The sequence below is a fragment of the Callithrix jacchus genome, chromosome 9, assembly GCF_049354715.1.
Source record: "Callithrix jacchus isolate 240 chromosome 9, calJac240_pri, whole genome shotgun sequence".
In the NCBI taxonomy this organism is placed as follows: domain Eukaryota; kingdom Metazoa; phylum Chordata; class Mammalia; order Primates; family Cebidae; genus Callithrix; species Callithrix jacchus.
Genome location: NC_133510.1, coordinates 67,619,747 through 67,644,486, shown reverse-complemented (window position 1 = coordinate 67,644,486; position 24,740 = coordinate 67,619,747). Strand labels below are relative to the sequence as shown.

The window sequence follows — 24,740 nt, the reverse complement described above, 5'->3', positions numbered from 1 at the left end:
GCCACCATATTCAGCTAATTTTTTAAAAATTTTTGTAGAGTTGGGGTCTACCTGTGTTGCCCAGGCTGATCTTGAGCTCCTGGGCTCAAGCAGTCCTCCCTCCTTGACCTCCCAAAGTGCTGGGATTCCAGTCATGAGCCCCCATGCCTGGCCTCAATTCCATCTCGCCTCCCTCTTTCTATACTGTCCTCGTTTCTTAACACAGCTGCCAGTGTAACTCTTGAAAACGTGTCCCATAAGTCGTTCTTCACCAGAAGCTCCCAGTGTTCCCATCTCACTCAGAATAAAAGCCAATGTCCTCTCATTCACCTACAGGGTCCTCCTGGTCGGCTTCCATTACGCCTCAGCCTCACCTGCTGCCACTGCCTCTCCTCCCTCCCACACCTTGGCCTCCGCAGCTCCTCCCACCAAGCTGCCTCCCACCTCAGCGCCCCTGCCTTTGTCCTTCCTGGAACACACCTTCCCTGGGCTCACACACTTCCTAGCTTCAGGTCTCTGCTCAGCTGCTGCCTCAGCAGACACTGTCCCCTTCAACCTGATGTTCTCTGTAGCACTCATCCATCAAATTATGGAAGAACATGTTGAAGGGGACAATTCTATTTGTTGCTTTATTGTCTGTGTACACACTAAAAAGTTCCATGAGAGCAGGGACTTTGCTTTGTTCACTGTTATATTCCAAGCACCTAGGGCAGTGCCTGGGACAGAGTAAGTTCTCAATAGACTACAGGATGGATGGACGCATGGATGGATAGACAGATGGATGGATGGACAGATGGACGGATGCATGGACAGATGGATGGACGGACGGACGGATGGATGGATGGATGGATGGATGGATGGATGGATGAGCCCAGAGGCTTAAAATGGCCTCTGTGTTAACATAAAGAAAACAATCAGGGTGACAGAATTTGAGTCTACATGTGATGGTGAGGGTGACAAGGGGTGAAGCCAGAGAATCACTTCAGAAATGGCTAGGGGAGGTCCAGAAGGGGAGTTTGTATCTATGAACACCAGAGGAGTGTCCAGCCCCGAAAGGCACCCATCTCAGCCCCCTAGAGACTCCACATAGCCTCCTTCTATTTAAATCTCTCTCTTTCTGTTACCCCCAACACATCAGGCCTCTGTTGGAGAGGACAAAAGGGGCGCTGGAATTCCCATCAAAGGCCGCTGGACACATGGTAAAGAGATCAGGGCCCTCGGGATCCTGCTTCCTGGAGGTGCTGAGGCTGCCCCGCCAGTCTGGCTCCTCTCTGGGGTGGGAGGTGTGGTGAGGGGTGTGCTCTGGCCCTGGCCTCCTCATATGTCAAATGCCAAACAGCAGGAGGTCAGCCTGGGAGAAGCTGGCCAAGCAGCCCCCATCTGGGCCATGTGTGTGTGCGCACACGCTGGCGGAAGGGACAGCACAGAACTCCCTGCCTGTGTCTGCGGTCAGGGCCACAGCCAAGCTGTGACCATCTGTTGTCATTCTGAGAGGCCAAGCCAGGGGCCCAGCACCCTTGAGGAATAAACCTTCCCTTTCTTTCAGCCTTCTAGTGTTTGCCAAGAACTTTCATAGCCATCCATGGGTTTTGTCCTCACAATGTCCCTGCCAAATGGGCATTATTCTCCCCATTTTATAGAAGAGGAAATGGAGACTCAAGTGTGGGAAGAGACTCTCCCAAGGTCATACGAGCTGTAAGAGGGGAAGTGGAACTTAGCCCATATGTCTGTGCCTGCCTACCCCAGCCTAGAGGCAGTGAGGCTGTCCAAGGTAACTGGTGCCAAGCACAGGGCCCTTACTGCAGACTCAAGCAGATCTCCAGGGCCAGGCTCTCAGGCACAGCCTTCCACCCATCCCCTGGTTCAGCTCTACCCTCCCCCACCGCCCCCTCTTCCAGGAAGCCTTCTTGGGCTGACATCCCCAAGTAAGTTCCTTAGATGCCTCAAAGTCTAGAGCTCCCTACAACCACTTCTTTCCTACTGTGGCTGTCACGCTGTCCACGGATATTCATCTCCTCTGTGGTCCACGACCTCTTGAGGGCAGCCCAGTCACCTAAAGGAACAGATGACTCCCTAACTGCAGATGGCCCACACCTCATTTCCCTTCCAGGCAGCCCAGCAACCTGGGAAAGGAACACAGTGTAGCAGGAAGAGTCCTGCCCCAAGGCCACCAGCCAAAAAGGGGCAGAATTGGCACTTGCGTCAGCCCCGAACATAGCCACTCATCCTGCACTGTCCAATGCCAGTCGCTAGCTCCATGTAACTATTTAAATTTACAGTCATTAAAATTTAATAAAATAAACACTTTACTTCCTCAGTGGTACTAGCCACATTCCACAAGTTCAACAGCTACATGAGGTAGTGGCCACCACAGTAGACATCACAGACACAGAACCTTTCCATCACCACAGAGAGCTCTATCGGACAGAGCTGCTCTAATCCCAGCTGGGGCTTGGGTCCACAGCCAGGTGCTTCCTGACACCTCATCTAGCAAAACTGGAGCTTTCTCTTGAAAGAGACTCTTTCCATAGAGTCTCACTACTTTTTTTTGAGACGGAGTTTTGCTCTTGTTACCCAGGCTGGAGTGCACAGGCGCGATCTTGGCTCACCGCAACCTCCACCTCCTGGGTTCAAGCAATTCTCCTGCCTCAGCCTCCTGAGTAGCTGGGATTACAGGCATGCGCCACCATGCCCAGCTAATTTTTTTGTATTTTTAGTAGAGACGGGGTTTCACCATGTTGACCAGATGGTCTCGATCTCTTGACCTCGTGATCCACCTGCCTCAGCCTCCCAAAGTGCTGGGATTACAGGCTTGAGCCACCACACCTGGCCGGAGTCTCACTTCTTGAGGTCTTCAGGTAGACTTCCTTCGGATTTAGACTTCTTTTTATTTTTTTTGAGACAGAGTTTCATTCTGGTCACCCAGGCTGGAGTGCATGATCTCCACTCACCACAACCTCTGCCTCCTGGGTTCAAGTGATTGATTCTCCTGCCTCAGCCTCCTGAGTAGCTGGGATTACAGACATATGCCATCATACCCAGCTAATTTTTGTATTTTTAGTAGAAACAGGGTTTTACCATGTTGGCCAGGCTGGACTCGAACTCCTGACCTCAGGTGATCCACGTGCCTCAGCCTCCCAAAGTGCTGGGATTACAGGCATGAGCCACTGCACCCTGCAGACTTCTTTCCTTAGGATTCCCAGGCAGTGTACAGCTACCCTGGACCAGGGGAAGGAGGATGGGCTAGCTAAGCCGACTCCCTTCACCCCAGCACCGCCTGTCTGGCCTGCCTCAGGAGAGGAGGAACAGGCTGAAGAGGAGGAGAGGAAAGCAGGACAAGGCACTTTGTCATCTGGCCTTTGGGCCGCGCTGCCCTCCCCCATCAGCTGCTCAACAGCCCTCCCCCACCCCGCCCACCATCCTCATCTTCATCCAATCCCAAGGACAGATGGGGGCCGGCAGAGGGAGAAACGTGACCACAGTGAAAGCACTCTCAAGTGGTAACACAGTCCGGGGGTCACAGCTGTGTCCCCCGAGGCCTGGCCAGTCTCTCATGTCCGGCCTTGATGTCTGGTAGGGGGCAGATACTTAGGAATCCTGAGGGGAGATGGAGGAATCTGTTGGTGCTGGATTATTCCAGCAGACACACCCCAGTTAGAAATGCAGTCACTCTGGTGGTCACTCATCCATCCATCCATTCAACACACACTGAATAAGCCCCCACCATGTCACAATGTAACAGGAGGATGCAGAGGTGGGCAGTGGACTCCCTAACCAGCTTGACCAGGTAGGGGCATGGCTGGTGGGCCTAATCCTCATCCCAGGCTAGATGAAGGTCCTTTGTCTCTGCCCAGTGGTCTGAGCAGGGTGGACACCTCCAGCCCCCTCCACACACAGGCGCACATGCTGGCGGGTGGGTGCGCAGACACACGCACTCCCAGCTGCTGCCAGAAACCCCCCTCCTGTGGTCTCTCTGGCCAATCACAGCACTGAGGAATAAGTCCCACTGTCCAGTGGCCCCCAGGGAGTGTATTAGCACATTTGAACCGCTCAACCTGCAACTGACAAAGCCTGGGGCCTTGGGAGGAGACACAGCAGGAGGGGTGGGGGGCTGTGGGGAGCTCTCCTCCCCTCTGCCTCTCAGGGGGAAGCTCAGAATTAGATTAAGCATTCTGGGGCACAGAGGAATTTGGGGGCCCCAGCTCCAGCCGTGAATAAGCGATCCATAAAATCCCAATTTACACACTCACTGATCAAACAGCCCATCTACTACCCCAGGAGGTTGGGGGTGGCTCCTGGGCCTCCCCTCTCAAAGAAGGTCCGGGGGAGCTAGGAACTGGACACAGGACGCAGGCTCCTGATGTTTTCTCTGCAGACTCAGTCCCATTCCCAACTCCCATGAGGGGTGCCCAAGCCAAGGGCATGGGACCAGCTGGTACCCCCTGCAATGTGGCTGCCTTGGGATGGGCTGGGGGCTCCCTCGGTCAGGCAGCCATCTTTGTCCACCCTCTGTGAAAAACAGCTCCTTTTTTCTCTGGTATTGCCCTGGGGCCGCCAGGCTTGACTCCAACCTCATCAGAGCTGCTAATCACTTCTCCAGCTCTCCTCTCCTTCCCGTCCATCCGGCCCCCTTCTTCCCCACAGCCCTCCACGTTTTCTCTGGACCCTTCCCTGGAGCTGCCCTGGGATGTTCAGAGCACCTTCCTTCCATTGTCTTGTCTCACCCCAAAGCTAGGCAATATCCAGGAACACAGGGTGGCTCTGGGCTGGTTCTCTGTCCCCAGCCCATCTTCTGGGAGACAGGCAGTAGACAGAAAATTACCTTTGTCCCTGCAGCCGAAGAAAACAGTGTGCCTCCCCCTTGCCTGGGTGTTGTTTGCTCCCCTTGGTTAGGCTGCCTGCCATTTCAGCCAGAGAAAATCATTTTGGTTAACAAGGATTCTCTTTTAAACCAAATAGAACCTCTGGGAGGCTCCAGGCTGTCAGCCAGTCACACCTTCCTGGAGTATTAGCAAGGCTGATTTTCCTTCTCCCTCCCACCTACTTGAGGTGAGCTGCAGGAGCCACTAGAAGTGTTCATGGGGACCAGGCTCACACCTGTAATCCCAGCACTTTGGGAGGCCGAGGTGGGTGGATCATGAGGTCAAGAGATCAAGACTATCCTGGCCAACATGGTGAAACTCCATCTCTACTAAAAATACAAAAATTAGCCGGGCGTGATGGTGCATGTCTGTAATCCCAGCTACTCAGGAGGCTGAGGCAGGAGAATTGCTTGAACCCAGAAGGCGGAGGCTGCAGTGAGTGGAGATCGTGCCACGGCACTCCAGCCTGGGCAACAAGAATGAAACTCTGTCTCAAAAAAAAGAAGAAGAAGAAGTGTTCATGGAGGCCAGGGAAAGCAAGTCTTTGGGGCTGGGAATTGGCCACCGCGCTGCACCCTGCTTCTCACTGCACGCAAGCTACGTTGGAGCAGGTCAGAGACAGAGTCAGCTCTTGCGCCCTAGGGGTAGAAAGGAGTAAGGGCTGCCTGTCTGTGCTTCCCAGAGGCTACTGAGCACTGGGCTGGGAGCTGGGCCTCCATTGTCTCATTCAGCTCCCACAGCAGGCTGCTGAGGGGATTGTGGTGTGAGCCTGTTCTACAGTGAGACACACTCCTCCCCTTCTCTCCTTCCTCCCTTTCACTGGCTGCTCCAGGTACCCCACCCCCAGAGAACCTGGACCCACTGGTAACCTGGGTAACCTGGGTAAGGCAAGTGTCTGAAGGGCAACCTGAAAGGCTGACCCAGGGCTGGGGGGTCTCCGAGCCCACTCTAGCAAGCCCTCCCTCCCTCCCTCCCTCCCGTGACACAGGCATTGCAGGAGTGAACACTGGCCTGAGTCAGCCTCTGAGATGTGGGACAATGTCTCAATCTGTTTCCTCCATTGTGAAATGGGGGGGGGGGGGGGGTGGAGAGGCAGCATCCCCCTCACAGGCTGGCCTGAGGGCAGTGAAGGAGAGGTGGAATTTTCATGACTAGCTGGAGGGGCCACCCCTGCAGGACCCAGGGCAGGCCCCAACTCGATCCTAGAGACTGGCCAGGTGTGGCGACCTAGGAAAGAGGAGGGGGCTGCTCTCCAGGCCCAGAAGGACCCCGATGGTTTGACAGAGGACTCCAAAGAGAGAACACAACCCAGGAGCTGCCTGCAGGGCCCCAGAAGAGCGCTGCCCTGCAGGAGTGAGTTTCCTGTCCTACTCTGACCAGCTGACCATCGCTGAAAATGCCTTCCTGGCCAGGGAGGTGGCTCACACCTGTAATCCCAGCACTTTGGGAGGCTGAGGTGGGCAGATCACCTGATATCAGGAGTTCGAGACCAGCCTGACTAACATGGAGAAACCCCATCTCTACTAAAAATACAAAATTAACTGGGCATGGTGGTGCATGCCTGTAATTCCAGATACTCGGGAAGCTGAGGCAGGAGAATCACTTGAACCCAGGAGGCAAAGATTGTGGTGAGCCAAGATAGAGCCACTGCACTCCAGCCTGGGCAACAAGAGTGAAACTCCATCTCAAAAGAAAAAAGAAAATGCAGTCCCAAACCACAGCTCCCCAGGATGTCCTCGCCTGACCCCTGGCTGCTCTGACTTGTGCCCTGGGACATCTGTCACCAACTTCTCCTCTCTGCTAATGGAGGAGCCCCAGGGCCCTGCTCTGACTGCCCCCCAGCTCACCCTCTGCCACTTAGAAACTGGCAGGCAAGGTCCCATGCCCCTGCTTCAGGTCCCTCTTGACAGCCCACTGTGCCCAGACACAACTTCATCTGAGCCACATTCTTCACTGTCCCTGAGAATCTTAAGAGGAGATGTAGGAATGCAGGCGAGAATCTTAGGTCCCTCTAGGAGGGGCCACAGAGACCAAGGAAAACATCTCCACTGTCTCTCTCCAGATTCCATCTGTTCAGCACGGCTGGAACCCTTGGGCACCCAGTGTCTCAGTCTCTCCAGCCTCCATTCATCCAGCTGGTCATCACGGCAGGCACACTCTCTCTAAAATAACCCACAGCTCTCATGTCCCCCACTACAGCTGGCCCCACATCTGAACTCTACCTCTGTTCTCTGCTCTCATCTTTCTTCTGTATGGCTGCCAGGGTTGTCTTTCTTCTAAAACAGAATCAGCTTCCTACCAAGCACAGAGAGGATGTGAAACCCTTCAGCCTGGCACCAGAGGTAAATGGGTCTGTCCTTCCTTCCAGCTCCTCCAGTCACATCAGCCCATTCTCTCTGAGGATGTTGCTGTCTCCCTCTTTGGTGCCAAGCATGTCCCGGGAACCTCTGCCTTGCCACTCCAATGCCTGATTTAGAGGTGACATCACTTGTTAACTTCACTCCCATTCCCTCTTCTGTTTAAGCCAGCCCCTGCCAGTGAGCCCTGGTGCAAGCAGCTCTCTAGCCCTCTCTGCTGCTCTCTCTCTTCCCTGACCTGCTCCTTTCCAAAGTCTCTTTCCTCAGAAAACATTCCCTGACACACAGTGGTAGAAAGAGCAGGGCCACTGGAGAGAGGATGACCTGGACTTTTTAATGATATTCATGACTTTTTATCAGCAATTATTTTTTTAAAATATGACTTGCATTTCTTTTCTTTCTTTCCTTTTTTTTTTTTTTTTTGGAGACGGAATCTTGCTCTGTTGCCCAGGCTGGAGTGCAGTGGCATGATCTTGGCTCACCGCAACCTCTACCTCCTGGGTTCAAGCGATTTTCCTGCCTCAGCCTCCTGAGTAGCTGGGATTACAGATGCCTGCTACCACGCCCAGCTAATTTTTGTATTTTTAGTAGAAACAGGGTTTTGCCATGTTGGCCAGGCTGGTCTCAAACTCCTGACCTTGTGATCTTCCAGCCTTGGCCTCCCAAAGTGATGGGATTACAGGCGTGAGCCACGGTGCCTGGCCGGCTGATGACTTGCTTTTTCACTGAGGAACAGGGATTTGCATTTGATTCTGCCCTTTGCACCCGCCCACCCCTGAGTCAATCCCCCACCAACCCCTGCCTCGAGGCTGTCTCTAGTACCGAAGGCAGCCTTGCACCCGTGCACTCAGTGAGCGGGCACTGGGGGAGGATGTGGGTGCTCAGTTGAGGTCTCTGTGGGCTGTCCTCTGTCTGCTTGGCGCGCCCCTGTGATCTGGGGCTGGTGAGGTCCGTCCAGTGCCTGTCCCCTCTTGGGTCTGCATCTGAGGCTCCTCTTTGCTTGGGACTTGGCTCTGCATGGGCGTGAGAATGGAGGATGAGGCCAGGGCTCTTTACCACTTTCAGCCTTAGGCCCGTTTTGCAGTCTGGAAAACCTGAGGCCTATTCTCAAAAATACTTTCTCAATGTATAAAAAAAACGGCATGGGACTACAAAAGGAATTCATGGCATTGGAATACAGTTCTCTGCAGGAGCTCCTCAGGGGCCATGGACCACAGGGCTCAACTCAAGAGCCTAGAATCTCCTGAAGGGCCCCACCCTTCCTCTCCCCGTAGCCAGGTTTAGGCTCCAAGGTTGACTTGAGTCTGTCTGGGTGGCATGTGGCCTCCAAAAGGCTTTAGCGTTAAAGTCTGGGTGATCCTGTGTGCCCTGGCCCTAAATATAGCCCCTTCCGATGCATGGGGATGGGAGAAAGGCATGTGCCCACAGGGCCAGGCCTGACCAAAGGTGAGGAAACAGGCCCAGGCAGCCCACCCAGGTGCCCCCAGCAGCTGCCTCAGCCCCTCCTGCCCTCTCCCAGCCCTGGGGGTGCTGAGCCAAGTAACTCCAGCTATGCAGCCTGGCCGGTCCACCTGGGTGTGAGGGGGCAGGGCTGCCTCAAGGGGATGGCCCCCCACACCTGCAGGGCCACAGGGACACAGGAAGAAAGAGACACTGGGGGGAGGGTGCAAGGAAAAGACGGAATGACCACAGCAGCTCCAGCCTGCCTGCTCCCTGATGGGATTCTCAACACAAGCCAAGTCCTGCCCTGAGTGCGTCACACACATCAGTTCATTTAATCCAAGTGAGGATGTTCTTCCCATGTTGCAGATGAGGAAAGTGGGGCACGGTTAACTTGTCTACGTCACCAAGCTAGGACAGACGCCACCTCAGCAGTCTTGCTCCAGATGCCCCTCTGCTTGCCACATCAGCAGCAAGTGGTGGTGTTCCCATCCAACAGCTGAGAACACCGAGGGAGCAGTCAATCCCACCCTCTTCCTCAACCTCCCTGCCCCCAGCCCTCCTTCTTAGAACCCCCTCCCACACTTAGCCACCAACCCTAGAGCGTAGCAGATCTCAAACTTGTTCTCATGGGACCAAATAAGTCCTTGCCCAGGTCTGAGAGGCACTGGCCTCCAGGCTAGGATGTGGGACTCTGGTTAGGGTCTCAGCTGCATTCTGTGGAGAGTGATCAGAAAGGGTGGCAAGCCTGAGACTGTGCTCAGAGGAGTGGGGACGAGAAAGGCTCCCAAGGACCGGATCTCCACACGACTGTGGCGGCCAGTGCAGCTCTGCAGAGCCCCCCCTCCCCTTTTCCTCAAAAGCAGCAAATCCTCGGCTGGGCCTTACACCTGTTATCCCAGCACTTTGGGAGGCCGAGGCAGGCAGATCATGAGGTCAGGAGATCAAGACCATCTTACCCAACATGGTGAAGCCCTGTCTCTACTAAAAATACAAAAATTAGCCGGGCATGGTGGTGCACCTGTAGGCCCAGCTACTAGGGAGGCTGAGGCAGGAGAATTGCTTGAACTGGGGAGGCAGAGATTGCAGTGAACCAAGATCATGCCACTGCACTCCAGCCTGGTGACAGAGTGAGACTCGGTCTCCAAAAAACAAACAAACAAAAAGGCAGCAAATCCTCCATGGAAGACATTTGGCTTCACAGAAGGACTTGGCCCCATCTGAGAACACGTGGGCCATCTCTGGAAGTGCAGAGTCCCCATCAGGGGAGGCACTCAGCACCAGAGAATGTCTTTCTTGGCACTCCCAGGCAGGTGGAAGGGCTCTCTTCTCCTCTCCACAGTTCTCTGATATCTACACACTACAAACTCAACAAGTCCCAGACTAAACTGACCTCCTCCTACCTCAACCTCCCAGCTGCCTTCCCCACTTTTAGGCAGCTCCATCTTTCTCAACAAGGGGCTCAGTCCTCAAAACTCAGGCCTGAAGAGGGCTACAATGTGGAAGAGGATGATGGTACAAGAGTGGTCAGCTCATGCAGGACTCCGTGTGCCTGGAAAGAAGCCCCTTCCTAGAGGAGTGAGGACCCGACCGCTGATGAAATGCTGTTTCTCCAGAGAGCAGAGAGAGGGGTAAGCCACAGCTTCTCCTAGTGTCCACAGAGTTCCCAGGGAGCCCCTCTGCTCCAGCAGAAGGCAACAGACAGGCTGGGTGGGGAGGGAGCCGCATGATACAAGGGCTGGGGAGGCGGGATCCTTTTTCAGGTATAACCTAAATCCTACCAGTTTTCTTTCCCCACTGGCCTGAAAAGAACAAACACCTCCAGATCCTTAAGCATCCAAGGGTCAAATAGGGCAATCAGCTGCAGGTGGACTCCCCCATGCAGTGGCTCTTGCCTCCGTTTGCTTCTAATGCCCACCGACATAGCCTCCCCCAGGAAAAGGCAATCTGCTCGGGAATCCACTGATGCAAGCCCCTGCTGTCAGATGCTGGTCCTCCCCATCACAGCCTCCGGAACCTGTCCTGTACCCTTGCCAGAGCCCAGAAGCTGCCATTCCCCAGCTCACACACCCTCTGAGGCTTCCTTCTGCTTAGAGAATGGAGGGACAGTGGTCCTAAAAGCATAGTCTGTCCCTTTGCCTCTTCACTGGTCCCCAACATCTTGTGAGCTCCTTGAAGGTAGCATCACATCAGAAAATAATTGTTGCTTGATGAATAGCTACTTGGATAAAATATTCAAGGCCTCACAGCCATGATACGTGCTAGGTGCTTATGGCAAAGCAACACCAAAGCTGGGGCCACCCTTGGGCTCTCCCTGGCCATGTGGGGGGCTGCAGGTGGTTAAGGAAGACCCAAAGCATAAAAGCCCCAGCTCAGGGCCTGGTCCATAGGTGTCCACTGCATGTGTGGGGAGTCTCAGGAAGGCCAGTCCTGGCTGGGCACCCATGGGAGCAGCGGAGATTCACCCAGAGCCTTGCACAGTCCTAGGCACAGGGCATAGGTACTCAACACAGGTTTGTTAATAGTAAATGAAGTTTTGTGGCTCATGTCTGTAATCCCAACACTTTGGGAAGCTGAGGTGGGTGGATCACTTGAGGCCAGGAGTTTGAGACCAGCCTGGCCAACATGGCAAAATCCCATCTCTATTAAAAATACAAAAAAAGACCAAAAAAATTAGCTGGGTGCAGTGGCATGCACCTGTAGTCCCAGCTACTCAGGAGGCTGAGGCATGAGAATTGCTTGAACCCAGGAGGTGAAGGTTGCAGTGAGGGAAGATCGTGCCACTGCACTGCAGCCTGGGTGACAGAGAAGACTCTGTCTCAAAAAAAAAAACCAGAGTCAGTGCAGCCTCTTTGTCACATCTTCCCATCCATCCCGGATTAATCACAACACTGGGCTGGGGACCATGAGTCCTGAGTCTGCCCGGGCAGTGAGAGGGGACAGAGGGAGGTATGCTGCTACCTTCCAGATTCCTGCAGGCATCCATGCTGCTGCTCCTCCCATCCACCTCCCCATCCCCCATCCACCTGGTTGAATCCCACTCTCTGCCCTGACTCTGTGTTGGAGAGGGCTTCAAAAATGGCCTGGCAGGCTGGTTGCAATGGCTCACACCTGTAATCCCAGTACTTTGGGAGGTCAAGGTGGGAGGATTGCTTGAAGCCAGGAGTTCAAGATTAGCCTGGGTAACCCCCAACTCTATAATTGTTTATTTTTAAAGATGACCTGGGCAAGCACTGCTATGGGCCAGAACTTTCACACATACATGTCCTTTTCCCACCCTCACTCCTATGCCACAAGGTCATTCTCTGGAGTCCCTGGGCCCTGCATCACTGAGCAGGTCACTAAGGTGGGCTTCAGAATCAAAGGCGCAGACTATATGAAACCAGGAGTACATCACCATCATGTGAGCTTCTTATCCCTATTTTAGAAATGAGGAAATTGAAACCCAAACGGATGAAGTTACTTGTCTGCAGTTACATCTGACTATCAGCAGGGGGTCACTGAAGCTCAAGGCTTGGTGTCTAGGGTAGGGGTCATGACTGGTCATCATAAAATGACGTTGGGGCCATGGAGGCAGGCCATGGACTCTGCCCAGCTCTCCCACTCACCGAGAACTCCCCACTCAGCCTCCAGCCCTAAAGATGAATTCCAAAGGCTGACACTGCCCATACCTCCACACTAAAGGAAAAGCCAGAAGGCACTCAGGGGATTCACACTGCAGTCCCCTTTCCTTAGCTGAGCAAACTGGGGAAATGGCCTCAACAGTGACCACAGCCCTGAGCACCTGCACCTAGAGTCATTCAAGCGTAGGACTCAGGTCTCCCAGATCCTGCCTCCTTTCATCCTGGCCATACCCTGCTTAGGAGGCAGACACCATTCTTCACTCTATTTTCCCACTTCATGGATGAGACACAGAGTGTTTAACAAGTGTGTGGAAGTGTTAACTGATTCATCAAGATGCTTATGAAACTGCTCGGAGAAGAGCAATTGCCACTTCTTCCTTTAGGCAAGTGGACCCTAAAACGAAAAGATGCCTGGACAGCCTCTCTCTAGGCCATATAGTCAGAGATGAGACAACCAGCCCAGACCCCGACCCAGGCAGTGTGAACTCTTCCCACTTAAAGGCTGGCCTAGCACCCAGATCTCGTATCCCTGGTCCCCTGGTTCTGGCGGTCCCACTGCTAGTAATAAGGAGGCAGTGGATCAAACACTGAGTGGGGAGGTCAGGAAATCCAGGCTGCAGGCCTGACTCTGTGGTTACCACATCGGAGAGGGCTGGATTGCGGTGAGGGGTTTTTTTTTTTTTTTTGAGACGGAGTCTCGCTCAGTCACCCAGGCTGTAGTGCAGTGGCACGATCTCAGCTCACTGCGACCTCTGCCACCTGGGTTCTCCTGCCTCAGCCTCCCAGTAGCTGGGATTACAGGCACCCATGACCATGCCTGGCTAATTTTTTTGAATTTTTAGCAGAGATGGGTTTTCACTATGTTGGCCAGGCTGGTCTCAAACCCCTAACCTCAAGTGATTTGCCTGCCTCAGCCTCCCAAAGTGCTGGGATTACAATTGTGAGCCACTGTGCCTGGCCTGAGGGTTTCTTGACGGAAGGTCCCCATGGGCTTCAGGGGATCCGGGAACCCTCTGAAGCTGAATGCAAAGTCTGGTGTCCATTAATGGAAGCGCGTTTTTCCAGGGATGGCTTTCACCGGTCCCTCTAAGGGCTCTGTAAATCAAAAAGTTGTGGACCCCCAGAATGGGTAATCTTGGAGGTTCCTTCTATTCCCTGTGAAAGTATTCTTGGGATACATATGGGTTTAAACAGGAACGACACTCCCCATCCTTCAAGGCCAATTCAGCAGCTGCTCTGGGAAGCTCTAGCAGATTTCTTGCTTTGACTACAGGGGAAGGCTGGGAACCCAATGCCACAGAGCCTGGCAGGGTCCCTCTGCCCTGATCTCCCTCACTAGACAGCCAGCTCCCAAAAGGGGACAAGACCAGCCCAAGGCTAAGGCGGCAGATGCCAGCACCCCATGCTTGGCCTCATGTGCCCCACCCCCACCCACAGTCTCTGTCCCCTGGAGAGCAAGGGTTCTCAGGGCTGCAGAGCACAGGGGCACCGAGGCCTGGAGTCCACATCTCCCAGCCGCAGCCCTGGAACTTCACTGAGCCTACTCCTTCCAGGAACCTGGTTTTCATTAAATCAGGTAAAGGAGTCGTTAACTGCCAAGTCCAGAAGAGGCAAAGTTCTGCTAGGAGGCACAGGGAAGGTGAGGGAGACCAGCCTGTCCCTTGCCCTCCCTAGCTGACCAACAGTCGGGGGAGGGGGAGGCAGGGCTCCTAAGGGTCCAGTGAGGGGCAGCAGTTGGAGCTGGGGTTGGGGGGAGAGTCGGGGGAGTCCTGCCCCAGATAATAAGCAATTGTTAATGTGGTCCATATGGGATCCTGACTGGCCTCTCTGTTTAACAGGATGATAATGGCAGGGAAAGAATGCTGGTCTGTGGAGAAGGGAAGGGGCAAAGTCCTCCCTGGACTTGGGAGGGGGGTTGGGTCATGGGGAAGAGGAGGAGGAGAAGAAGGGAAAGGGAGAGGAGGAGCACCAATCCAAGGGTCTCTACCACCCAAGAGCACAGAGCTGTTTACCTGAAAGTGGCCAGATTCCATCTATTCAAACTCTGGCTAAAAGCCCTTACAAAACCCCTTTTATTCAGCCAACATTTATGGGGCACCCACAAGGTGCCAAGCCCTGTGACAAGCCAGTGGTGGCAGGACCGGGGAGTCCATGCTCACTTCGGTCAAAATCCAGTGTGGACCCCTGCCACAAAGGCGGAAAGGAGCACAGGTGCAGGCCACGAGGGAGAAGGAAGTGACAGGAGCTTGGGGCTGGGGAGGTGATGCAGAGGAGGCGCATCTGAGTTGGGCTCGGAAGAATAAGGAGGTTGTGGAAAGACAGGCACAATAGGGAAGGCATTTGGCTGGAGGAACAGCGGGAGCAAAGGCAGAGAGGCGTGAAATTGCGTGGAGAGAGCCCTAGCTCTGGCAATAAAGCTGCGGCCCAGGCAGGGCAGGGAGGGGAACACTGATCCATAAAAAGCTGTGCCCATGGGTGAGCAGAAAGACAGGAAAGGGCTCTGCTGCACCACACTCAGACTGGGTGGCTCTCCCTTGCCTTCCGCCAGGCTGGTACTGGAACTGACAGTCACAGGATCCTCAGCCCAGCCCTCAGCCACACCAAAGCCAGAGAACCGGCCAGGGCCTCCGAAGCCGAACTCATTTCTGTGTTTCTCAGCCCCTTCTTCTCCTAGGGCGGGGGAAGGGGCAGGAGAAATCCAACCCCCCCCCAGGAATGCGGGTCATCTAGGCCTCCCCAGGAGCAACTCCTCTGCCCCACACAGCCTAATTCCCTTTGGCCCAAGAGGGCTTCGCCCAGAAGATATTACAGCAAGGGCACGAGGGTCGCACCCGTCTGCCATGGACGCCAATGGAATCAAGTGGAAAGAATGGTGTTAAACATGGGAAAGGGGATTTACGAGGCCTGTCACCCGTCCAGCCCAGCCACCCCAGCAAGCCCCGCCCCTTTCCTCGCCCACCCCAGGAAGTCTCGCCCCGCCCCCTGCCCGCAGCTCGCACGGCCACCGAGTACCCGCGTCCCCACGGCTGGGTGGCGGCGGCACCGCAGCACCCGGCTGCCCGGCGCGCCCGTCCTTGGCGGGGGCTAAGGCACTGCGGGGAACGGCGTCGGCTCCGGACTGAGAGGCTCGGGGAGGGAGCCGCTTTAGGAGGAGGCTGTGGGATTTCGGAGTAGGCTCCGGGTGGGTCTGGGAGTCCCTTGCAGGGTCAGAGGGCTTCGCACCTTGGCATCTGCCGTCCCAGCCCACTCCAGAGACTGGGCAGCTCCACTGAGGAGGCCCCACGCCCCAGGAACCGGGAAGCCCCCCTGCGCCGTAAGACCAGAGCTGGGCTGGAACCGGCTCCCCACTCCTCTTTGCGCCGCCGAGAGCTACAGCCCGCTCCGCCGCTGCAGCCCATGCGGACGACAACACAAACATTCTTCCGTCCTCTATTCTCCTCCAAATTAGGTATCCATGGAGACAGGGCCGGCAGCCTGACAGCCCTACGGCCTAATCCTGATTTAGTGACCGTCCCTTTAACAGCCCACCCACCCATCCACCCACCCCTGCGCTCCCGGCCGCCGCTGGGCGCAGGATCCAGGCCGCGCGCTCTCTGCCCCGCGCCTACCCCTTTCCAGGCCTCCTCCTCTGGCGGGGGCAGGGGGACCAGCGGGGCTGGGATAGGGGACCAGCATTTGCTGATCACCTCCTGGGTGCTTAACACTCTGCGAAGGACGCTCTGAGGAGGGGGTTGCTAGCATGCAAATCTCTGTGTAGACCAGGAGAGGGCCCTTGCGGCAGGGAACTTTGAGGGGCCCTCTCTGGAGACCTGGGAGCTCCGAGGGTCCCCCTTGTAGCCTGTATCCCCCAGGGTGAAGGTGAGTAGAACGCCCTGACTCTGAGATTGGGGCTGTGTTATCCCGGGCTAGAGGAGACGACTTGAAGAGGGTGGGCGTTAGAAGCGCGGGGACCCTAAGTAGCCTCAGTCTCCTGTCACTGCCCCGTCACCGTGCTGGGGAATCTCCGGGCCAGTAACCCAGCCCCCACCCCTCCCACACACACAGGGGCCGCTGGACAAAGACCTGACGGAGTGGGAGGGGCCTACTGGCCGGCCCTCGGGTTCCGGACGCTGGATCCTTCTGGGACCTGAACCCGCAAACCCCAGCTCCCCACCCCCAGGCCCGTAGACGCCCCCCGAGCCTGCTGTTCGCTTTCGCTCAAGCCTCCGCACCAGAAGGGGCTGCGAGGAGGGTGCCCGTCGGCGGCCGGGCGGAGATCCCCGGCTCTGCCCGCCCCCTCCCCTCGGGAAGTGACCCTCGCCTTCCACGTACCCGCTAGGGTCTCCCGCCGGCCCTGCCCTCCGACCCCCGCCGAGGTGAAACCCGCGACCCGCAGCCCCCGCCCTCTCCGGCCCTCCCCGGCCCCTCACTGGCGGACAAAGCTCCGGACACCCGGACCGAACGGTCACCTCCCCCAACCCTGGACCCGGGCCGGTCCGCGGCCCCGTACCTCGGCATCCCGGCCGGGTCCTAGGTGAGTGTGCGCTGCCTGGGGGCGCGTCCGGCCCGGGGACCTGGGCGGGGGCGCGGGCCAGGGGCGACAGGCCTGGGCTGGGGGGCAGCGGCGCTCACCATCCTGGAGCCGCTGCTGCTGCGGCTGCTGCGGCCGCCGCGGGCGGGAGCGGGACTGGGCAGTGGGGGTGGCCGGACAAGGGGCGGCCCCGGCTCCCCCCGCAGGCAAGACCCCCACCCCCACCCCCGCCTCCCCTCGCCCGCCCCCAGCGCCCTCCCTCGCAGGCCCTGGCTCCCCTCCCCTTTCCCTGCTCCTCCCTCTCCTAGTGCCCCTCTCTTCCCCCAACTCCCGCCCCTTCTCTGGCCCCTCCACCCCTGGCTTCTTCCGCGCCCTCCCCCACCTCGCCCCCGCCCCGCCCCCACCTCCCCTGGGCTCGCCCAGCCCCTCCTCGCCACCCTCCCGTCTGGCCCCGCCCCCTCCCGCCCCTGGCTCTAAAATAAATTAGCCACAGAGGGGGAAAAAAGAGCAAATGACCCTCGGTGTGGAGAGTGTCCTTCGCCACTCTCAGACCGGCCCGCCCCGCCTCTCCCGGCCGTCGGAGCGGGAAGTTGGGGTAGGGGTGGGGGTCGGGCCAGGGGGTAGGGGTCGGGGACGGCCCAGGGACGGGACCGAGGCCTGGACTGAGCAGCCCAGCCCGTCGAGCGTGTCCGCTGGATGTGGGCGGCTTCCTGGGTCGAAGGGCAAAGGGGAAGGCAGCCGGCCTGGGCCCGCCCAGTCCGCGGGCCGCCAGAGAACCCCACTCCCAGAACTGCCTTGGCCCCCTGGCCACAACCTGGTGAACACTTGCTCACTTCCTCAGCCCCCAGGTGAGCTGAGCACCCAATGCGTGAGGGACTCTGCTGCCCCTGTCCTACCGGGGTGCAGAGGGCAGGACGCGCTGCCAGGCGAGGCCGCTGCTCTACAATGATGCCACTCTGGGCCCGGTGGGTGCTGGCAGGAGGGCAAGCACTGGACGGGGGCAGCGGACTGTGGGGTGTGAAATCTAAACAGGGCTCACTGGAGGGCTTCCCCAGAAGGCCACAGTCACACTGGGCCAAACAGGGTGACTGACATGAAGGATGAGTCCCAGACCTCTAGTCCACTTAGAGGTGTCCAAAGACACCTCTATGTAATCAACAGATACATACTGTGTTAACTTTGTGCCAAACATTGGACTGGGCACCAGGGATACCCAAGAGAGTCCAAGAGGCACAGCCCTGTCTTCCTGGAGCTCCCAGTGGAAGGGTACACAGAATTCTGCCTGGCACACATTCTCTCTCTCTCTCTCTCTCTCTCTCTCTCTCTCTCTCTCTCTCTCTCTCTCTCTCTCAAGGCTTCATCAGGGATAAAGGCCAGGAACCCACTTTGCCCCAGGAGAAGGTAGGAGGGGGCTGTGCTGATGATGGAGGGTCTGGAGAACCTTCCTGTTGTGGAGCCTCCAGATGTCCCAAGGCTATGGTGTTTCCACCCAAGGGCAGTGCTTAAGGGTGGAAAAAGAGGGCTTTTTTTTTCCTTTTGAATGGCTCCCTAGCCTGAGTGTCAGTGGGGCAAGATTGGCACTCACCCCTTAGCCTGCAGATCAGGGCTCTGTCCCCTTTTGCAGGACTCCAAAACACTACCCCTTCTCCTCCTGTGGATTCCCCTGCAGGCTCTGGGGTCCTTTAGGTGCCACTCAGGGAAAGGGAAGGGCCTCAGTAGCTCCCACTTCTTTCCCAGCCCATGTATGGAAGCAACCAGCACCCAGGCAGGTTCTGGTACTTGCCAAGGTCACTGTCTCTTCCACCTTCAGAATTCTCTTTTCCTTTTCCTTTCCACTCCACACCCCCCAGGACCCTACTGTGGCCAGGAGGAGGGATGTGTCATGGCTCAGAGTGCTAGAGTAGCCCCTGGCTTCAGAATTAGAAAGGCACGATGAAGGGAGCCACCATGCTAAAAGAGTGGAACCCTTGTTAGAGGGACAATCCCAGGCTGCCAGCTGGGAGGAACTCCTTGAATATTTCCTCATTATTGGAGTATCAGAGGCCCAGAGAGGAGAAGTGACACACTTGGGGTCACACAGCAAAGCTGGATCTAGAACCCACTGCACTCTTGTTACTCGTACCTGTCAGGTTCCCCAAGAGCCAGAGACAGGAACTAAGGGAAAGACTAATGTCCACGGGAGCTAGGTGCCTCAGCAGGATCAGTGCCAGGAAGCCTGGGGATTGCCATCGGGGATCCTGACATTAGGCTCCAGGGTAGGGGGGATGACAGGAGTGGGGTTGGACTGAGGGGCCCAGCATGAAGGAAGGAATTGATCATACCCTCCCCTGGAGTTCTCCTGCATCTTCCAGGGGTCCAGGAGTAAAGAAAGGGACAAGCTGAAAGCTAAGAAAAGCCTTGCTAGTGAGATGGCAAAAGGCATCAGCAGGCTAGAGAAGGCCTTTGCTGGACGCCAGGGGCAAGGCCAGCAGCTTGGCAGTACTGAGTTTCCAATGTGCAGTCTGCCTTAATGGGTCACATTAAGAGGCTTAGTTAGCAGATGGGGGTGAGGTTGATCACTCCACCCCTCCATCTCCCACCCTGCACCAGTGCTCAGGCAATGAAGTGTGGCTCCCCCTCCCAGAGCTCATTCAAGTCCTCTTAATACATCATCCAGGCTCCTGGGCTGACAAATACTTAGTCCTGGCAAAAAGCTGTTCATCACATCTCTACCTCCTGCCCTCCTGGGCAAGGCCCTCAGGGACCGATCTCCGAGGACTCTGGGCTGACCCCATTCCTGGCTGTCCCCAGTCAAAGGATCTGTGCCCTGAGAGCCCCTGCTGAGATGGTTGTGATCACCCCCAGGCAGGTCAAGTGCCTGGCAATGGATTGGATAATGATAGTGGTAATGATGGCGGTAATGTGTGACTTCTGCCGAGGGCCCTCCATTCCTTCCTGGCCCCTTTGCTGGTATCACATCCAAGGTGGAGGATCCCATCCCCATCCCACCCCCAGGGGAAACAGGTGCTATGCATGGCTGCATGGCTGAGTGCAGGCACCTGCTGCGGGCTCATGCCTCTGGGTGTGCAGCACAAGTGTGGGAGTGTGTGACCTTCCTGGTCCAGAGACCTGCAACAAGGGCTTTCTAAAAGCGTTAAGAAGAAAAATAACTCCGTGGGTCTAGGGAGAATCAGCACTAAGGATTTTGGAGGGAGGAGGGAGAGTTAGAGAGAGGAAGTAAAAGCCAGAGAAAGAGGGTGGGAGGAGCAAGTGGGGTGAAAAGGAAGGAAAGAAAAGGGGCCTGGGTGGGGGGAAGGATGAGGTGGGGGGAGGAAGGGAGAAAGAAACGGAAGAGAGGAAGAGGAAAGGGCGGGGAGGCTTCTTTGTGGTCCTCTGGACTGGCCACTCAGAAGTCATTATGAGCAGGAAAGGAAGGAAATGTGTCCCGGCTTGGGGATTGGGGTGCGTGCCCAGAGGACACCACACCCAGCTGGGCTTCCCCAGCACCACACTTGCCTGGGGCTCAGACTGCTCTCCCCACAAATGGAAGCTCTAGCCGGTCTAATTCTTGCTGTTTGGCCACCAAGGCTCAGTTTCCAGTGCCTCCCAAACCCTGCTCAAACCACCCCCGAACTCTTATTCTTCATGAATGTATACCAGCTTTGCCTTCCCACTGTGCAACAAGCTATGTCTGGATCAGATCCCCATCCCACACCCAGCCTAGGAGTCCTTGAGAACCTCTGGGCGAACTAGAAAACATGCTCCTCCCTCTGGGCAGATGCAGCTCAGACTTGGGAGGAGAAGCTGGGTGGCTATCAGACCCCACTCGCTCCCTGGGGCCCAACACTTGGGGACCCTGATACCCCACCTGCAAAATCCTTACCCCACACGTGGCCCTGCTGTTTCTTCTGTGAGCAGAAGCACATCCATCCCCACCATCCTGAACATAGTGTAGCATAGCTCTTCAGCCAGTACTCCAAACTGATCCCACCATGTACCTTATAATCACACAGAAACTCTCACTACACTAAACAGTCATACCTTTTTTTTTTTTGAGATGGAGTCTCGCCCTGTCGCCAGGCGGGAGTGCAGTGACAGGATCTCAACTGACTGCAACCTCCACCTCCCAGGTTCAAGCAATTCTTCTGCCTCAGCCTCCCAAGTAGCTGGGACAGGTGTCTGACATTATGCCCAGCTAATTTTTGTATTTTTAGTAGAGACGGGGGTTTCGCCATGTTGGTCAGGCTGGTCTCGAACTCCTGACCTCATGATCCGCCCACCTCAGCCTCCCAAAGCTTTGGAATTACAGGCATGAGCCACTGTGCTCGGCCCACATTCATACCTTTTTAATACCTTAGAATCTTTCTGCCTAGACTCTCATTTTCCTATTCTGCCTGGTGAGATCCTATTCATCCTTCAGAACCTAACTGAGGTATGCCCTCCTCTGTAAAGTCTTCCCTATTTGTCCTGCATCCTAGCAGAGCTAGTAGCTCTACTCCCAGAGAATTTCCAGCCTTCTTTTTCCCCGTAGGTTCTCGGGGTTGAGCCCACTCCACCCTGTCCAAATGCAGAAGCCTCCCCCAAGTCCTGCATGATCCACCCTCTATCATGCTAGCCCATCTGGAACCTTGGGACCCTACCAGGCTTCTTCCCTCCCTAAAGTTTACAGACCCAGGGCAAAATGGGGAACTGAAAATCAAAGTGGCCCAGAGATCTCTCCACCCCCACTCTGCCTTCCCTGGGCCTGGGCCTGACAGATTCCCAGCACATCTGGTTGTACTTAAATCATCCAGGACTACAGGAGCAGGTTCCCTGCTTCTCTTCCTTCAGCCCGGCCTCCTCCCCTTCCTAAACCAGCCTTCCAGGTCTACTCCAGGATGCCTTCCCTGACTGGCCCCGCCCCTGGAACCTCCACACCTTTGGGTCTTCTACACTCAACAAGACTCAGTGTGTAGAATCTCATCTTTCCCGAGCATTGGTCAGAGATAGAAACCCTCCCTTCAGGTAGGGAAGGGGCCAGCCAAGAGCCTCCCCTCTGCTCCCTTGGCCTCAGGGGTGGCTGTCTCCAGTTATGGGTGTGCGTAGTGGGGAAGAACCAGTTCAGATCCAGGCAGAGCCATTCCTGTGGCAACTCTTGCTGTCAGCCATCTTCCAAAGAGCTTTGCAAAATATTAAAGGACAAAAGAGAAATAAATATAGAGACTATAGCAAGTATAAGAATGCACAGTCTAGGCTGGGCATGGTGGCTCACGCCTATAATCCCAGTACTTTGGGAGGCTGAGGCAGGCAAATCACCCAAGGTCAGGAATTTGAAACCAACCTGGCCAAGATGGTGAAACCCCATCTCTACTAAAAATACAAAAGTTAGCTGGGTGGTGGGCGCCTGTAGACAGCTATTCAGGAGGCTGTGGCAGGAGAATCACTTGAACCCAGGAAGTGGAGGCTATAGGGAGCTGAGATCAGGCTACTGCACTCCAGCCTGGGCGACAGTGAGATTCTATCTCAAAAAAAAAAAGGATGCAGGGACTCTAAAGAACAAGTTTGTATTCTACCATGACCTGCTCCACCGGGTTCCAGGTTTGAATGTTCATTCTTTTTTTTTTTTTTGAGACGGAGTTTCGCTTTTGTAACCCAGACTCGAGTGCAATGGCACGATCTCGGCTCACTGTAACCTCCACCTTCTGGGTTCAGGCAATTCTCCTGCCTCAGCCTCCCGAGTAGCTGGGATTACAGGCGCGCACCACCATGCCCAGCTAATTTTTGTATTTTTAGTAGAGACAGGGTTTCACCTTGTTGACCAGAATGGTCTCGATCTCTTGACCTTGTGATCCACCTGCCTCAGTCTCCCAAAGTGCTGGGATTATAGGCGTGAGCCACAGCGCTCCAGCCTGAATGTTCATTCTTTCATTCAATAGCATGTACCGATGCCTGAGTGTACTAAGTTCTGGGAATGGTGACTCAAGTAAGACCCCAGCGCTTCCTACAGAAACCAGGGTCAGTGGGGGACAGGGACATGTGGATGAACAAATGCTAGATGCTGTCATGGACTTGAGTCAGGGAGGCAGTGGGCTGCCGAGGTTGAAGGTCAGAGGCTGTGGACTAACCTCCGTCACTTCCTGCACTGTCCCCGGGGAGCCACTTAACCATGGGGAGCCTGTCTTCTCACCTGGAAAAGGGCAATGATGTGACCTCACAGGGTCGTGGTGGGATTCCAATGAGATAATGTGTGTGGAAACCCCTTGCCAAGTGTTGAGTGAGCTGTTGCTGTTCTGATTAGGCTCAGAGGCTGCCTACCTGACGCTCATTTTTTTGATGCCTCAACAGCTGCCTCTCTTACCCTCTGAGGTGAGGAGCCACATTGGAGAAACTTCTGAGGGCAAAGAACGCCCAGCCTAGAGCATTGGGCAGTTAAGCTGCGCGCACAAACACACACACACTTTAGTTATACAAGCAGAACAGCTTTGTACAAAAATTAGAATGGCATCATGTGCCCATAGCCCCTGTTACTCAGGAGGCTGAGGCAAGAGGATTCCATGAGTCCTGGGAAACATAGTGAAACCCATCTCTATTATTAAAAAACAATAATAAGAAAAAACAGCCAGGCGTGGTGGTGGGCGCCTGTGATCCCAGCTACGTGGGAGGCTGAGGCAGGAGAATCACAATTACTTGAACCCAGGAGGCAGAGGTTATAGTGAGCGGAGATCCAGCTACTGCACTCCAGCCTGGGCAATAAGAACGAAACTCCATCTAAAAAAAAAAAAAGAAAAAAATAGATAAGCAGAAAACAGAAAATTTAAAAATCCAACACCTTTAATCCCACCGTCCAGAGATGACCACTGGCAACATTTTGGGGTCAGTCAGCCTGACACAGTGGCTGGGCGCCTGTGGCCCCAGCTACTCGGGAAGCTGAGGTGGGAGGATTGCTTAAGCTGGGAAGATTGAGGCCATCATCGCGCCAGTGCACTCCAGCCTGGGCAACAGTGCAAGACTCCGTTTCAAAACAAGCAAACAAAAACCACTTTGGAGTCAGCCAGATATTATTCTATTAATCTCTCTACATATATGTACATATAGAGAGAGGTCTTCACAGTGTTTTATAATACACTTTTCTTAATAGGCAGATTTTTTTTTTTTTGAGAGGGAGTCTTGTTCTGTTTCCCAGGCCGGAGTGCAGTGGTTCTATCATGGCTCACTGCAACCTCCACCTCCCAGGTGCAAATGATTCTCCTGCCATAGCCTCCCAAGTAGCTGGGATTACAGGCATGCACCACCACACCTGGCTAATTTTGTCATTTTTAGTAGAGACGGGGTTTCACCATGTTGGCTGGTCTCAAACTCGGGCCACTGCGCCCCGCCAATAGGCAAATATTTTAAACATCTTTTTCTTCTATAATACGTTTAAACTACACAATTATTAATGAAAGCTTAATATTCCATCAAGTGGACATGCCCTAATTAATTTAAGAAGTTTTCTAGCTGGGCTCAGTGGCTCAAGCCTGTAATCCCAGCACTTTGGGAGGCCAATGAGGGCTGATCACTTGAGGTCAGGAGATGGAGACCAGCCTGGCCAAAAAGGTGAAACCCCGTCTCTCCTCAAAATACAAATATTAGCTGGGTGTGGTGGTGCATGCCTGTAGTCCCAGCTACTAGGGAGGCAGAGACAGGAGAACAGTTTGCACCTGGGAGGTGGAGGAGTAAGCTGAGATCATGCCACTACACTTCAGCCTGGGCAACAGAGTGAGACTCTGTCTCAAAAAAAAGAAGAAGTTTTCTTTGTTGTTGATTTTTTTTCTGGAAATAAAAGCTTAATGAACAAGGCTGCAACTCTAACCGTTGTGCACGTGTCCAATTATTGCCTTAGGATAAAGTTCTAGTAACCAGAGGCTAAGAATGCATATTTTTAGCTCCAAGGAGCCAGGAGCCCAGGCCTCTGGGCGGTGCTCTCACCTCTCCTCCAGGCAGCCCTCCCAGACTGGCCTTCCAGGGTTGA

General features: G+C 55.2%; 1 protein-coding gene across 1 annotated transcript in view; it reads right to left on the bottom strand.

The window, feature by feature from the left end:
• The window catches only part of FIGNL2 (fidgetin like 2), a 32,230-nt gene extending 15,301 nt beyond the window's left edge, over positions 1 to 16,929 (bottom strand). Inside the window, exon 1 of the mRNA XM_035256721.3 lies at positions 16,751 to 16,929. The gene's annotated coding sequence lies outside the window, so the exon portion shown is untranslated. The remainder of the gene's footprint in view (positions 1 to 16,750) is intronic.
• Positions 16,930 to 24,740: the final 7,811 nt, after the last annotated feature.